At 54.6% G+C, this 17,478-nt stretch overlaps 1 non-coding gene across 1 annotated transcript; it reads left to right on the forward strand.

Moving 5' to 3' along the window:
* The first annotated feature begins 16,816 nt into the window (after window positions 1-16,816).
* LOC140428979 (U2 spliceosomal RNA) lies at window positions 16,817-17,008 on the forward strand. The gene has a single exon (XR_011948966.1). It is a non-coding gene; the product is annotated as a U2 spliceosomal RNA (small nuclear RNA).
* Window positions 17,009-17,478: the final 470 nt, after the last annotated feature.

Consider the following 17,478-nt stretch of genomic DNA (forward strand, 5'->3'; position numbering starts at 1 on the left):
CTGTCATCAAGGCCCTACACAGTTTCTTCACCTTGTTCGGTTTCCCCACCTACATCCATAGTGATCGGGGCTCCTCGTTCATGAGTGATGAGCTGCGCCAGTTCCTGCTCAGCAAAGGCATCGCCTCGAGCAGGACTACCAGCTACAACCCCCGGGGAAACGGACAGGTGGAGAGGGAGAACGCGACGGTCTGGAAGGCCGTCCTGCTGGCCCTTCGGTCTGGGAGTCTCCCAGTCTCCCGCTGGCAGGAGGTCTGCCCTGACGCGTCCACTCCATCCAGTCGCTCCTGTTCACTGCTACCAATGAGACCCCTCATGAACGTGTGTTTGCCTTCCCCAGGAAGTCCACCTCCAGGGTCTCGTTCCCGACCTGGCTGACAGTTCCTGGGCCCGTCCTCCTCCGGATGCATGCGAGGACCCATAAGTCAGACCCCCTCATAGAAAAAGTCCTCTTCCTCCATGCGAACCCACAGTATGCCTACGTGTCACACCATGATGGGAGGCAGGACACTGTCTCCCTCCGGGACCTGGCACCCACTGGTTCCTCATCCACCATCACCACCGCCCCCGACCTGGTACGGTCTCCCCCGCCTCTGCTGGCGACCACCGCCACCCCCATCCCTGCGCCATTTCCCCCCCCCCACCAGCAACGGTCACCGCCACCCCTGCCCCGGCGGCGCCCGTCCCCCCACTGGCTCATCTACTGGGCAAAGAAGGAGAGGACAACACGCTCCCGGAGTCGCAGGTACTCACATTGGCGCCCACACCACAGCCAGGGCTGAGGCGATCGAGGAGGAAGGTCAAAGCCCCCGACAGACTCGACCTGTAACTTCGCTTCACCCCCGCTGGACTCTTTCTTTAAACAGTGGGTGAATGTGGTAAATCACTGAACATACATTACATGTATTATGGTACACTGCCATTGTACTACAGTTATTACGGTAAATCCCAGCCTGCTGGCTCCACCCAGCAGGCTCTGTATAAAAGTGTGTGCTCTCCTACACTGCCCCCATTCTTGGGTCCAGCTACAGGAGGCTTTACATCTAGCACAATAAAGCCACAATAGTTCACCATTCGTCTCGTGGTCATTGATGGTACATCACTAATACATTAATATACATTAATATCATGTCAATTGTTATGGACAAGTGAGGGGTTAATTTAACCAGCACTAATTTCTCCTCTCACCACCTGTACATAAATAGAAAGTTGTGTTTTAGTTTGTTTCTCTCTTTATAAGCAGAGGAATATTTGCCAACCCCTCAGTTTTGGTGTGTTCAATTTTCTATTAACCCCGCAGCAAATTTGAGAGATGTACTGAAAGGGTTTGTTCATTTGCACACTCTCAAAACCCAAAAGGCAGTTTGCATATTATTCAGATAGTAAAGAGAGGGATAGCAAAAATAAAGATTTACATTACAGAGAAAACAGAGAAAAGAAATGTTTCAGGTGGGTTCCAGAGTCCAGAATCAAAGTCCAATGAGGTATTCCTTTGCGGGGGTTGGTGCATTGAAAACCAATGCTGTATAATTTAAATTTCTGGTGTTGTTGACTTCCCACAGTGAGATAGGCAGGCAGTGATATGTCTTGCAGTCAATAGTACAGACTTCCAGTAGAATCAGGGCAGATGGAACCAGGTGTCCAATCTTGGCCAGTGCTCCTTCAGTGTGGCTGCTGTCAGATGTTAAACAGCAGACTGAGACGATACAGTTCAGCAAGGCAGCATCACATGTTCCACAAGCTAGGGTCCCATGTCACATGACTCCCACCTCTCCACTATCATTGACAAAGGATGTGTGTCCAACATCTAGATTCCACAGCGGTCATTAGTAAATCCAGAGGGATAAAGAGGTATGAGTTTTCCCTAAAACTGTCAAGTGGCTTATTTTGCTCAGGGATCACAAATAGACACATTTTCAGCCATTTTAAAGGTCTTTGTGAGTTTTTAACATTTTAGAAATAGTGATGAGCATATCTATATGTATTTTATAAAAATATGCAAAGTCTTAATCCCCATAAAATGAAAGAGGTTACATATTAGTACATCACAGCAAACAGAATTTTAGACATTGGGTGCAACTTTGCACACTGTGCATAGATTGCTGGCTGGGGTGAGAAAACGGCATGTCGCTCTCTGGTTGCACAACTGAGTTTTCTCTCCACCTTCTCTGGCACTTTACGCACAGAAAATCTGGGGATGTGGTTTCACACTGGCGAGGCAGAGCCTGATAGAGTTGGCAACACCAGCTCCACATAGATCAAAGGGCACGCCGATGTGCATTAGAATGAAACTTCCACACACCGCACCATGGCCCTGGGGTGGCCCACACGCAACAGTGTACCTACCCCACATACATAAGGGGAACTCCTCCAACGGCGCTCCCCAGAGGGCCTGCACTTCAAGCTTGGCACTGCCAGGTTGGCACTATCAGGGGCAGTTCTAAGGGCAGTGCCAGGGAGCCAAGGTGCAGTGCCAGGGCACTGTCCAGGCATGGCCCTCCCCCCCCGCTCCCAAAGGGTTACACTTACCTTTGCCCCCTGTGGGTTCCCCTCGACTGCTTCCCATTTTTCAATACTTGTAAAAGAGAATTATTTACCTGGGGGGAACATAGGGCGGGGAAGCTTTTTAAATAGATTTAAATTAATTTAAATGGGGTTCCCGCTCTTTCTGGATGGAAACCTCATTACGTCACCAGCGAGGGGTGGGGAAAGTCAGACACTGAGATGTCGCCATCGGGAATCGTGTTTACCGATTCTCACGAGACTTTGCGCCCGCATCACTGCTTGCGCTCATGGCGAACATGGATGCAAAATCGCCCCCATTAGATTTACTGTGCAATCAAATATGAACTCAAATACGAATTGTTTGCATAAACGATTGTTTTGGTGAGGGCAGCAGACGATTCCGAGCAACAAGACATATCTTAGTGTTCCGCCACCCCCAAGCCACACACCATCCTGACTCAGGACTACTATTCTTTCACTATAGCTGGATCAATATCCTGGGATTCCCTCTACCAGCACTGTGGGGGTACCATACCACATGGACTGCTGCAATTCATAGAAACGGTCTTTTCAGGAGAAATTAGGGTAATAACATCTGCTCTCCTTGGCAAATGTTCACCACATATCATGAACAAAAATGCTTGAAGTGAGGAAAAGATGTACAGCTCATGATATGCAAGTAGTTAATTGAGGCTGTTGGCATGACAATTTGGAGAAGGGGTAGCGTTTGAACCTATGAAGAGGAGCTGACAGATTACAAACAGCTGGGTTTAATTTTGCTGACTGGTTTACTCTGTTTTTTTCAACACTTGCCTATACAAGCATCAATCAATTGTCCAGTCTCTCACAGTCTGGCCATCTGACATTCCCTCCCATAGAGGAGAGAGAGAGCCAAGGGCACAAATGAACTCACATAGTTAAAGCTGGAATTAGAGACTAATTTAGCATTTGAAGCTCTATTGCTTTTGGGTTCATCTAAACAATTCTCCCCTGGATTTTTGTTCTCACATCATGCTGCACCTGGCCACAGCTGCGACCTGATCTGCTGATTATTTCCAGAATTTGGGGTTTTATTTTGATGATTCCATCTGTTCATTTGATTATCTAAACCAAGTCAGCTTTTGGTATTTTATTCTTCGGAGGTATGATTGAGGAAGAACCCTTTCTCCTGGAGTTCTGCTCTGTGGTGAGATACAAGCAACAAAATGTCAACTACATACCTTGAAATTATGTCTTTTAATTTAATTCCTTCCCTAATCTCCTTGCTAGTTTCTTTATAAATTGAATCTAAAGCTATGCAGTGGGATTTTCCGTTTCTGAGACTTAGGGCTGGATTCTCAAATTGCCGACGCTGAAATCGCATTCGGCGATTGGCCACAGAATCCCTTTTAACGCTGAAATCGGGGGTAGTGCCTGTTTACAGATGCTCCGCCCCTTCCAAAATGGCATCAACGGTAAGTATGCCGCTCACCGTTGGGACAGCCTCAGGACATCACCAGAAGGCCCTGCCCAATGCACCGCCGTTGGTGGGCCGACTTCCCGAAGGCGTGGATCACTTGTGATCTGAGGTTTCAGCAACCTCGCGAGGCGGCTGTGGACTGTGTCTAGCGGCGTCACAGTCGCCGGGGAGGGGCAGCCGCTCCGCTGGCCAGGGGGGCTTTGACAGGGGCTGGGGGGACTGGTGGAGGGTGGTCCGGGGGTGGCGAGGGGGATTACAGGGGGGCACTATCTGGCAGGCCTGGTCCGTGCGCGGCCAGCGCCATGTTGTAAGGTGCGACTGCTGCATGTCGCCGCCGTGCGCATGCGCAGCCATGGACCCAGCAATTCCCGTCCGTATCTGCAGGGAAAACTGGGGGGTTTTATGTGGCGTGGCTGCGAGCTCCTCACCCGGCGGAGCATCGGCGCGGGTCGGCGGCGACTTTTTGGTCGTAATACGCGACTCATGCTCCGGACATAGCCTCAATATCGGAAAATCCAGCCCTAAGTGTTGATGCCAACGCAGAATTTGTGGACTTTTACGACAAAACTGGCGCCACACCTGGACCTATTCCGCTACTGTTGAGGGGTAGCACCGGCGCCAGGTGAAACACAATCGATTCCAATGAGAAACGATGTCGGATTCGGCGAGCCTGCGATTGACACTCAGGAGGCTGACAAGCTGCAGCCACATATACACACTACACTCCCCACACACACCATCCCAGCCAACAAGATGGCATCAAGGAGAGCAACACCTCGTTTCTCCGACGCCGAGCTGGAGACTCTCCTGGACATAGTGGAGGAGAGGTCGATGACCTTGTACCCTGGCCCGGGAAGGATGCTGCCAGCTGCCACCATTTGTCGTGTCTGGGCGCAGGTGGCAGAGGCGGTCCTCCAGGGAGGCTAGGGTGAGTAGGCAGCACTGTGACCCTGGCACTAACCTGCACCGCACACACCTGTAGCCCTACCCCCCCCCCCCCCCCCCCAACCCAGATGACGGATGAATCCCCACCTGCCCCACATGCCAGGCCGCCTTGACCTGGTGCCCTGGCCACTGAGCCCACCAGTTAAGCACCCCTGGGCTGCATGAGTCGGCCTATCTAACAATGGTGTTTTCTGTCCCCCCCACTTCTCCCGCCAAGGTGAAGGCTGTGCACAACCCCCGGGAGCAGGAGAAGACAGGAGGGGGACCCTCACCGTGGCTGAGCAGAGGGCCCTGGACGTGGTCAGCGGCCCAGATGAACCGGAGGTGGTCTTGGTGGAGCTCGGCTGCGGCGAGGAAGTGAGACCCTTCTGAATTGCGATTCTCCGTGACATGTGTGCCAACTACCCCCAACTCCCCCACACCACCCGCATGCCAACCCCACCCTTACTCCACACCACCCACACCATCCTCACCCGCTCACCACCCCCACCCCCACCCACAGGCCACCGCCACTCCCCTCTGCCGGCAGTCTAATCATGCATCTTGTCTTGTGTCTAACAGGATGGGGCAGGTCCATCAGGGGTTCCTCGCCCCAGCCAGTGCCACTGATGGAGCCCCCCCCCCACCCCCACCATGAGCTGAGCAGTGGCGGGGAGAGCAGCTTGGACACTGGCTCTCCGCCTGAGACTCAGGACACCCTGGAGCCTGGGTCAGAAGATGACAGTGATTTTCCATCACAGCTGTCTCCAACACCCTCCACTATCCCAGAGACACTTACCTCGGTTGGGCACTTTAGTAAAGAGGTTCCTGGGACACTATCTAGTGCTCACCACACAGCTGATCCAGTACAGCAGGTGGAGGTAGGAGCACTCGAGAGGGCAGATGGTCGGATGGCAGGCTGACCCCAGGGACTAGCTGCCGTCCAGACGGGTCTCGGGCTTCTGGAACGGACAGTCCCATCGATTGTGGAGATGTAGTCACAGAGCCAGGGACTACACGAGGGGTTGTCGGCGAGCCCCCAGTACCTACAGGTGCAGTTTGAGGAGTCCAACCGCGTGCAGCAGCAGGAGGTGGTGCCAACAATGCGTGCCACCCAGGCCAACACCGTACGTGTGGCATCTGTGGTGGAGGCATTGTTGGCGAGTGTTGCAGCTCTGAATCAGCATGTCCAAGGCCTGGGGCGTTCTGTGCAGGCACTGGCTGAGGCCCAGGACAGTGTTGCTGCCTTACAGGCGACCATGTCCCAGAGCCACCTGGAAATCGTAGCGGCGTTCCGGAGCGTCACCCAGTCACAGTAGGCCATGGCTGAGAACATCAGCAGCATTGCCCAGGTGCTGGCTGACGTGGCACAGACATAGAGGGAGGTGGCCCAGTCCCAGAGGGAGATGGCGCAGTCACTGGCTGATGTGACACAAACCCAGAAGGTGGTGGCACAGTCTCAGTGTGATGTGGCACAATTCTAGACCGAGGTGGTCCACTCCCCGTGCTCCATGGCCGTGAGCATGCGGACCCTGGTCGGAACCAGAGCGGGCCTCCAGGACTGGTAGCACCAGGTGGCGGGGGGGGTCTCAAGGGATAACATCCCCATCCCATGGAATATCCTGGGGACCATCGGGCACCCCGACGGAGGAGGATGTGATGGGGCCTGTGCCGGTGACTCCCGCACGGGAGGTGCCGGAACACCGCAGCAGCTTGGATTCCCCCCACCCCTCCTGTCCCTGGCGCATCTGGTGGGCAGCAGGCAGAACATGGCGGCACCAGGCCACCCAGGCCACTCGAGCAGCAGCCGGGCCCATCCAGGAACGGTCACCCCAGAAGACGCCCGGCAACGGGGACCAAGGTCGCAGGGCAGGAATCACAGCAGGCCGTCTCCACTCCTGCTGTACCATCAGGAGAATGACCTAGGCATAGTGTTAGGGCCCGGTAAGGCCTGAAAGTTAGACACCAGTTAAGTTGGCAAAGGTGTAGGGCATAGTTTAGTTATAGGGGCTAGGGCACCAATCTGTATATATTTGTTGACATTAAACACCTGTTGCCACCTTTACAACCTGCCTCGGTGCTCTGTCTAACGGGTGTGACCGGTGGGCTGGCCAGAGGTGGGGGAAATGGGCGAACATTGAGGGGTGGGAATGGTCGGACCCTGTGAGTGGCCTGGGCTCCACACCACCACCACCACGCCAGGGATCCGATGGGACTGTGGTGGAATGACCAGATTGCATGTAGGGATCACCCAGGTGGATGGTGGAAAGTGCTACCGTGGGCACGAGTCAGACGTTGACAAATGATGTGGAGCTCATCGCAGAGTGGATTATCACCATCCTCCACCCCATGGACCAGACCCGCTGTTACTGCCAACCCAGGGCCCCCACCCCATAGTGTGGCAGGTATGTATTATGGAGATGGTTGCAGGCGGGTGTGATTGGGAGGGGGAGTGAGGAGATGTGGAGTTGGTATGCGGTGTCCATGCCCCTGGCCAGCCCACCCCCTCCACCACCCCTCTAACCCCGTCCCACCCCCTCCCCAGTCGGTGAACCTGGAGGCTATCAGAGCGTCCCATGCGCGTTGACCCTGGCGCACACAGCTTATGGCCTCCCTTGCCTGCCTGGGCCCCATGTCCTGTCCATCCTCCCCCTCCCCTACATCCTCCTCGTCGGACGAGGCCTAACGGTCCTCCTCCTCTAACACACCATCCCTCTGCTGTGCGATGTTGTGGAGACGCAGCAGGCTGCCATTAAACGGGCGTCCCACTCAGCAGCATACTGGAAAGCCCCGCCAGAGTGGTCCGGGCACCTGAACAGCATGTTCAGGAGACCGAAGTACCGCACGATCACACTCCTGGTCGCTGCATGGGCTTCGTTGTAGCAGGTCTCCGTGTCAGTCTGTGGCCTCCGGATAGGCGTCATCCGTCACCCAGGAGCCAAACCCTCAGTCGGTGATGGGGGGGCATCTTGAACATGTCAAGAATCATCGAGTGAGCCAGGATGACAGCATTGTGCACACTGCCCGGGTATCGGGTACAGACGTGTATATGGTCACATATCAGCTGCATGTTCATCGAGTGGAACCACTTTCAGTTTGTGCAGAGTGGCCTGTCATCTGCAGGTGCTTGTCGGGGGACATGCATCCCATCGATCACCCCCTGGACCCGGAGCAGCCTGACGATGGTGGCGAACCCCGCTATCCTGGCATCCAGGTGGGCTCGGTCAACATTGAAATAGATGTTTTGATCCACCTGGGCATTTAGGGCTTCTGTGGTGGAGCGGATGCACCTGTGCACTGAGGTCTGTGAGATTCCAGACATGTCCTCACTCGGCTCCTGGAAGAACCCATAAATGTTCAGGACGACCACCACCTTGACGGCCACCTGGAGCGAGTGACCTCCCCATAACCCAACTGTGCCAGGTGTGCCATCATCTGGCAGATATGTCGCATTGTCTCTCTGCTCAGCCGGAGTTTTCTCCATGCCCTCTCCGGCAGGTCCTCAAATGACAGGCGGTGCTGGTACACACGAGGCCTCATGCGGCATCTCCTTGGCACCTCCTCCTCGGCCTGTTGGCCGGCCAGCTCTAGAACCAGGGCAGCTGCCACCTGTCCCTCTGTGGCATGCTCTGCTGCTGCACACTCTGCTGCTGCAGTTTCCACCTCTTCCTCGAGCAGCGCCCACTTGTACAGCCGAAGGGCATTCCCCTGTTTGAATTCCATTATCCACTGTCTACAGGGGCTGAAAAGCCGACATGCTGGCATGGTGCATACCACTGGGCCCAATCAGGTCCTCTGGGCTACACAGTGGCCTGCCTCCACATGCCCACCCCCCCTCCACTACCCTTGCACTCTTGGTCCTATCGGTGGCCAGCACCGTGGGGGCCTCAAGCCCTGGAGCCTGTCCCTGATGAGAGAAGAAAGGCGCGCTGAGGGACCTCATTGCCATAATATACACCAGTATATTATGGTGCAGACACACACACTGATGGACACACAGCGGAACCAATCAACACACACAACGCTGCAGCCAATCACCAGTGAGAGCACACGCACTATAAAGACAGGGGGCATCAGAGTTCCCACTCATTCAAGCTGCAGCTAGCTAGGAGGACAGAGCTCACAGCCTGCAACACAGACATTCACCATGTGCTGAGTGCATCGACTGGTTAGGACTAGGCAAAGGTCTTTAGTTAAAGCTAGTATCGTGTTAACCCACAGTCAGAGTATGTTAAACAGGTAATGATTCAATAAAATAGTGTTGCACTATCTCAAGTGTTGGTGACCTGGATGTGTTCCACGGATCCAGAGCGTCCAACACATCATGATACCAGGAGTTGAGGGATACTAACACTTCTTAGACCTACCTGCAAGTGATCTGCCTTCCGCCAGCATTCCGTCATCCTGCAACATGGACAACATCTGCCCGTCGCCGCCGCTCCGCATCGCCAGCAACCTCGGGGCCAACTGGAAGATATTCAAACAGCGCTTCCAGCTCTTCCTTGAGGCCACAGACAGGGAGGACACCTCGGATACCAAGAAGATTGCTCTCCTCCTCTCCACGGCCGGGGACCATGCCATGCACATTTTCAATTCTCTCACCTTTGCGGATGATGAAGATAAAACAAAGTTCAAGACGGTTCTCCTCACGTTTGACACTCACTGCAGCGTAGAGGTGAATGAAAGTTTTGAGCGCTACGTGTTCCAACAGCGTTTGCAGGGTAAGGATGAACCTTTCCAATCCTTTCTCACGCACCTCCGCATCCTTGCGCAGTCTTGCAGCTACGGGCCCACCTCCGAGTCCATGATACGCGACCAGATCATTTTTGGTGTTCAGTCGGACCGCCTACGACAGCAGCTCCTCAAAGTAAAGCAGCTCACCCTAGCGACCGCCATTGACACCTGTGTCCTGCATGAAAATGCCACGAGTCAGTATTCCCACATCCAAGCGGCTGAAATGGCGCAGCAAGGTCCCCTCGAGGCGGAACGGGTCCAAGCAATTGAGCAACTCCAGGGCCTCAGCCTGGATGAGGGTGGCCACTTTGCGCGCTTTTCGCGGACTCCCGCGTTTGTGCGCACCAACCGAGGGGACGGCGAGGAATGTTATGCGCAGGCGCTCACAACCGCACCGCGCATGCGCGGTGGCGCAGCGAACATGCTGACGCTACGACGTGCGGCAACTGTGGCTCCGCCCATTTAAAACGGCAATGCCCTGTCAAATCTCGACAATGCCGAAGATGTGGCAGACTTGGACACTATGCTGCCTTCTGCCGAGCAGCTCAGCCTGCCAATTCATATCGCTTCAGCCAGCCTCGGAGGAATGTCCGGGCAATTCAACCCACGGTCAACGAGTCCGATGTGGACCTCCCACACAGCAGTGACACCGAGGACCCGAAGGCGCCTTTTCGAGTCGGTATCGTGACAAAAAACAGGGAGTCCCCGAAGCAAAGACACCAGCCGCTGTCAGTATACAGCATCGATCCAGACGATGAGTGGTGTGCCACCCTGACGGTCAACCGGTCCCAAATCCGATTCCGCCTGGACACTGGTGCCTCTGCCAATCTCATTGCGCGGTCTGACTTCCAAAGCCTGTGTGTGAAACCAGCCAACCTTCCATCAACGTACCAGCTATTGGATTACAATGGCAATGCCGTTGTTGCCAGTGGCTCTGCCAACTTGAAGTGACGCACAGGTCACGCAAAGCCATCCTTCCTTTTGAAATCGTGGGCGCCTCTAAAGCCTCCCTGCTTGGCGTGCAGGCATGCAAGCTGTTGAACCTAGTTCAGAGAGTTCACTCTCTCTCTCCTGCTGACGCATCTGCCTTTCAGGACACTGACTTCAGGGCGCAGCTCAACGCCATCATCGACCAGCACCACGACGTCTTCGAAGGCATGGGCACGCTCCCATATATCTACAAGATCTTATTGAAACAGAATGCCACGCCTGTGGTGCATGCACCTCGCAGGGTCCCAGCACCCCTTAAGGACTGCCTCAAGCAGCAGCTCCAAGACCTCCAGGACCAAGGAGTGATTTCCAGAGTCACGGAACCGACTGACTGGGACAGTTCCATGGTATGTGTAAAAAAGCCTTCCAGCGAATTGAGAATTTGCATTGATCCCAAGGATCTAAATCGCAATATCATGAGGGAGTATTATCCAATTCCCAAGCGTGAAGAGATCACATGTGAGATGGCTCGCGCCAAGCTCTTCACCAAACTCGACGCCTCAAAAGGATTCTGGCAAATCCAGCTTGACAAATCCAGCAGGAAACTGTGTACATTCAACACCCCCTTTGGCAGATATTGTTACAACAGGATGCTGTTTGGGATCATATCTGCTTCAGAAGTATTCCATAGGATTATGGAACAAATGATGGAAGGCATTGAAGGTGTTCGCGTCTATGTCGATGGCATAATCATTTGGTCCACCACCCCGCAGGAGCATGTGAGTCGCCTCCAGCACGTATTCAAACGCATACGTGAGCAGGGCCTATGCCTCAACAGAGCCAAATGCTCTTTTGGTCAGACGGAACTCAAGTTCCTCGGGGACCACATCTCCCAGTTGGGGTGCGATCGGATGCGGACAAGGTGGCTGCTATCACAGCCATGAAAAAGCCAGAGGACAAGAAGGCGGTCCTCTGATTTCTGGGCATGGTCAACTTTTTAGGGAAGTTCATCCCTAACCTCGCCTCTCATACCACGGCTCTCAGGAACCTGGTCAGGAAGACGACAGACTTCCAATGGCTCCCTGCCCACGAGCGCGAATGGAGAGAACTCAAGGCAAAACTCACCACGGCCCCGGTCTTAGCTTTCTTTGATCCAGCAAAAGAGACCAAAATGTCGACCAATGCCAGCCAATCCGGCATTGGGGCAGTGCTCCTGCAACGTGATGAGGCCTCAGCATGGGCCCCCGTTGCATATGCGTCACGCACCATGACCCCCACGGAACAGCGCTACACGCAGATAGAAAAGGAAGCCTGGGCCTTCTGACCGGTGTGGTTAAATTTCACGATTATGTGACGGACTTCCTCAATTCACCGTCGAGACCGACCATCGCCTGCTGGTCAAAATAATACAGAAAGACTTGAACGACATGACGCCTCGCCTCCAGCGTATTCTTCTCAAGCTCCGGCGATATGACTTCCAGCTGGTATACACCCCAGGCAAAGACCTCATCATTGCTGACGCTCTCTCCCGGGCAGTCAACACTCCATGTGACCCAGCGGGATTTGTCTGCCAGGTGGACGCCCATGTGGCCTTTGTGGCCTCCAATCTACCTGCCACGGATGAACGCCTCGTCCAAATTCGCCACGAGACGGCGGCTGACCCTTTGCTACAGCGTGTCATGCGCCACCTAACAGACGGGTGGCTCAAGGGCCAATGCCCTCAGTTCTATAATGTCAGAGATGTTCTGGCGGTAGTAGACGGGGTTCTTCTGAAACTGGACCGCATTGTCATCCCGCATACCATGCGCCAGCTCGTCCTGGAACAGCTACACGATGGCCACCTTGGCGTGGAAAATTGCCGCCGACGGGCCCGAGAGGCAGTGTACTGGCCCGGCATTAATGAAGACATAGCCAACACAGTGCTCAACTGCCCCACTTGTCAGCGCTTCCAGCCGGCCCAACCACGTGAGACCCTGCAGCCCCATGAGTTGGTCACGTCACCTTGGACAAAGGTGGGCATCGACTTGTTCCACGCGCTGGGTAGAGACTATGTCCTGATCGTGGACTACTTTTCAAATTACCCGGAGGTGATACGGTTGCACGATATCACATCGTCTGCAGTCATCCGTGCCTGTAAGGACACCTTTGCTCGACACGGCAACCCACTCACAGTTATGTCGGACAATGGCCCCTGCTTCGCAAGCCAGGAATGGTCCAACTTTGCCAGCAGGTACAATTTTGCACATGTGACATCCAGTCCCCTGTACCCCCAATCCAACGGCAAAGCGGAGAAGGGCGTCCACATAGTCAAACGGCTCCTCTGCAAAACTGCCGATGCTGGGTCCGATTTCTACCTCGCCTTGCTGGCCTATCGCTCCGCCCCACTGTCCACTGGTCAGTCGCCAGCCCAGCTGCTCATGGGTCACACCCTGAGGACGACGGTGCCGTCAATTCAAGTCCCAGACCTCGACCACGTTCCGGTCCTTCGACGGATGCAGCTGTCTCATGCACAGCACAAGGCGGCTCATGACTCCCGTGCAGCTGATCTCCCTGCTCTGGCTCCAGATGACAACGTCTGCATCCATCTTCCGGATGGTGGCTGGTCTGCAACTGCTGTGTTTCTTCGGCAGGTGGCTCCCCGCTCGTTCCATTCTGCGCTGCAATCAACGTGTCCTTTGTCTTGTTCCACGCTCGTTCCGTGATCCTCCACTGTCGCCTCACCCTCCTGCTGACCCTGCAATGGACTATGCAGAGATCGCGGTCACTCTGCATCCTCCTCACTCTGACGCAGTCCAGCCCGCTCCTCAGCCGGCGGCTCTCGACCCACCCTTGAGGCGGTCGACCAGAATTCGTCGCCCACCTCAGAGACTTAATTTGTGAACTTTGTGGACTTATAGACTTTCTGAATTGTTCTGTTCTTCCGTTTGATCGTTTACATGGTTTGTATATAGTGTTCATATCGTTATTCTTGTGACATACTGTTTTTCTGCACCAGGCACCTTCCCATGTAAATAGCTTAGTTCTCATGTACATAGTCCTGTAAATATGTCTTTCGCACCCCACACATAGTCAGGGACATTCTCACCATACACTATTTATTGCCACACATGTACATTCTTTTATAAAAGGGTGATGTCATAATATACACCAGTATATCATGGTGCAGACACACACTGATGTACACACAGTGGGACCAATCAACACACACAACACCACAGCCAATCACCAGTTCAAGCACACGCACTATAACGACAGGGGGTATCAGAGTTCCCGCTCATTCGAGCTGCAGCTAGCTAGGAGCACAGAGCTCACAGCCTGCAGCACAGACATTCGCCCTGTGCTGAGTGCACCGACTGGTTCGGACAAGGCAAAGGTCTTTAGTTAAAGCTGGTATCGTATTAACCCACAGTCAGAGTATGTTAAACAGTTCATGATTCAATAAAATAGTGTTGCACTATTTCAAGTGTTGGTGACCTGTGTTCCACGGATCCAGAGCACCCAACACAACACTCATCTGATCCCATGTTGCGTATGTGAAGTCGCGGATATGGTTCCATTAGGACTGCACCATGGCTGTCCCCTTCTACATACTGGGAGAAAGACAATGGGCGCGATCTTCCAGCCTCGTTACACTCGCGCTTAAGCGTAACGAGTAGTGGGAGAGGCCAAAAACAAAATCCCCACCGGGCGGCAAATAGTTTGCGATGCAACCGGCCTGCTCCTGTAGGCAAATTTGGAATCCCGCCATAGTGTGGCAAGAAACCAATTATCACCACTTACATAGATCATACAGTGCAGAAGATGGCTATTCGGCCCATCGAGTCTGCACCGACCCACTTAAGCCCTCACTTCCACCCTATCCCCATAACCCAATAACCCCTGCTAACCTTTTTGGTCACTAAGGGCAATTTCTCATGGCCAATCCACCTAACCTTCACATCTTCGGACTGTGGGAGGAAACCGGAGCACCCGGAGGAAACCCACGCACACACGGGGAGAACGTGCAGACTCCGCACAGACAGTGACCCAGGGGGGAATCGAACCTGGGACCCTGGCGCTGTGAAGCCACAGTGCTATCCACTTGTGCTACCATGTTGCCCCATTAAGCCCCGTTTCCATACAACTAACAAGAGCCACTCTTATCCAACAGCCTCCTGTCATTCATCAGTCTCCCCAGCAAGTGCTCACGCCTAGCACTGATTAGTACTCCTTTTGAAAACGTAAAGCTGGCGGAAGGGCTTCCGTGGGGAGCAGAGGAGGTGAGTAGCCATCTTTGCTCACAGGCAAAGAGCCCGGGTGTGCTGGGTTTGTCACCCCAGTGCTCGGCGGGGAGTGGGGACTCTCCGCAGGAGTGGGCCGCCATGGGAGGGTGTGGGGGGGAGGCACTTGGCGGGCAATTGGGGGGCAATCGTTCGATGCACCACCATGCTAACCCCTGGATCCCAACTCCTTTCCAGGGGGAACCGTTGTCCCTGCACGTCTGCCCCATCGATCACCAATAACCCCACCGACTGCTGAGGACTCTGGCCTTGCGGCTGAAGGCTATCACTGATACGGAATTGGCAATCGTGGGTAAGTGAGCACTTGGCACATACCAAGTCGTTTTTGTGGGTGGGCGGGCCATGTACCATGTGGGAATCATTGCCTAGCATCCCAATCAGACTGTGATGCCTGGACACTGTGGGATTCAACACCACAAATGCAGCAGCCAACATCCGAACACCCAGGGGATGTGACACAGCTCCAGGGACATATTCATGGCTGGATGCTGGGTGAGCGCCATTGGGAGAGGCGGGGTGGGGGGTGGGGGGGATTGCTTGGAGAGATGGGCAAAGGGTCCGGGGGTCAGCCTGCTTTGCGGGAGAAATTGACAGAGGCATCATACTGGTTGTGCAAAAAGTTGTTTAATGTGCTGTACAATACCCCATTCCCGATAGTGCCTCCCCACCCGCTATCTAATCCAGTGCCCTCAGTGATGCTCAATATGCCTGGCCCACCTAGCTCTACCACTACGCCTTGGTGTTTCCCCAGAATGCACATCTGAGGTGGAGGCAGCCAGCTGTTTACCAATTCCCGTGGCCCTCAATGCCCCTGGCAGACATCCTCTAGGGGCTCTGGGGCCGGAGCCCCGGCTCACTTGTTGGCGGCACATGCACAGCCGTGCCACCCTGTACCATGTGCTGGCTGCGAGACGCAGCCTCATCAGAGGGGTGGAATGTGGGGGAGCCGGTGGCCACCATCTCACTGCATGGGACCGGTTGGCACTCAGTGCCCCCTCCTCCCAATCAGTGCCCATAGGGCCCTGGGGTTCACATTAGGATGGAGGAGCAGCTGGTTTGAGCCCCGGCTGCCCCTGCACCATCTGGGACTGCCAGCCCTGGCAGCTCCCCATGCTCCGCACCATGGTGTTGACGCCCTTACCCTTTGCTCCTCAGTGACTGGGCCATGCTCTGCAGTGCCTCCGCCATGCCCACCTGCAACTGGGACCGGCTCCGCAGTGCCTTGGCCATGCCCATCTCAGAGCGGAAATGTCCTGCAGAACCTCATCAAGGCTAGCCTGGTACTGGGTGACATCCCCCAGCGAGTCAGACACTCTGCCGAGACCCTCAGCCATGGCTGTCACCGACTGCGCAATGCCATGGACACCTTCATTCATGGTGCCGACGTCGTGCACCAGGCTCACCACTGTGGCCATAATCCTAACAGTGGTGACCTCGGTGCCACTCATTGCCGACGCCATCTCCTGCACCCATAGTCTCTGGGACTCCTCCAGGCGGTAATGGATTTGCTGGAGTGACGCTGACAACTTGCATCTGAATGTCCTGGCTGCTCCCTATCGTCTCCATCAGCTCCGGGTTACCCACTTTCAGAGGCTCAGCATCAGGCTGTCTGACACCTCCAGGGCCCACCCCTCGAAGGAGGTGAGGATTCTCAAGACCGGCACCCCACAGCCAGTCTTGGCCCTCTTCCACCGATTGTGGGAGAGCTTTTCCTGAGGAGACACCAGGAGAGCATCATTAGCCACATATGTGGTTCAGTGGTTGGAGGTGTGAAGGCTGGGTTGGGGGGGGGAAGGAGGAGGGAGGGCTGGGGGTCACTTGAAGAGCTCGGGGGTGGATGCTCCCTTGGGGAGTGGGGGGGGGGGGAGGCATTGGTGTCTCCTCACTCGTGTAGGTCGTTGACCTTTTTCCTGCACTCCTGGTCAGTCCTTTTGGTGGAACTAACGACTGCTGCCACCTCATCCCAGGCAGCACTGGCTGCTCAAATTGCTTCTCGGCCTTTTGGCTAAGATCAAGTGTAGTAGCCTTTTGGCTCAGATCTGGTATGTCTCTCTTGTGGGGACCATGAATTGGATTCAAATTGAATTTGAATTGGTTTTTGGAGCAGGCAAGGAGCTGGATTAGGGGTTTGCCCCTGACCACACTCTGAGCCCTGGCTTGGTAACTCAGAAAAAGTCATTAAAAAAAAAAAGCACTGGCTGCCTTGTGGCTCACCCCCCAGGACCCTTGGGAGTACAGGGCATCCTTCCTGGTCTCCACCGTGTCCAAGAGCCTCCCCAGGTCAGCATCCCAGAATCTTGGGGCCGGCCTCCTCGCCATTATAGCAAGCTGGCTGGGGTTGGCCTAGTAAGTGCAGTTTAAGTGCTGCTCGATCTTGTTAGCGGGGGGCGTGCGAGCGCGATCCCGGCGAATCAGCTGGTGAGGCGTTATTTGCAGCAAGAAACCCGTGAGGCCTCTTTAAGTGGACCAATTAATGTTGAATTGCGTTGCCGGTTTCGCTGGGCCGAGTGCCGGCAAGCTCATGGCAATTGCCACTCGCTACAACACTTGGATATTTTTCCAGAGAATCGCGTCCAAAGAAAAGACAAAGGAATAAAACTGGACAGACCACCCAGAATGAACAATATTAACCTCAGCCCTGTAAACC

Source organism: Scyliorhinus torazame, chromosome 8 (genome assembly GCF_047496885.1).
Source record: "Scyliorhinus torazame isolate Kashiwa2021f chromosome 8, sScyTor2.1, whole genome shotgun sequence".
NCBI classification, from domain to species: domain Eukaryota; kingdom Metazoa; phylum Chordata; class Chondrichthyes; order Carcharhiniformes; family Scyliorhinidae; genus Scyliorhinus; species Scyliorhinus torazame.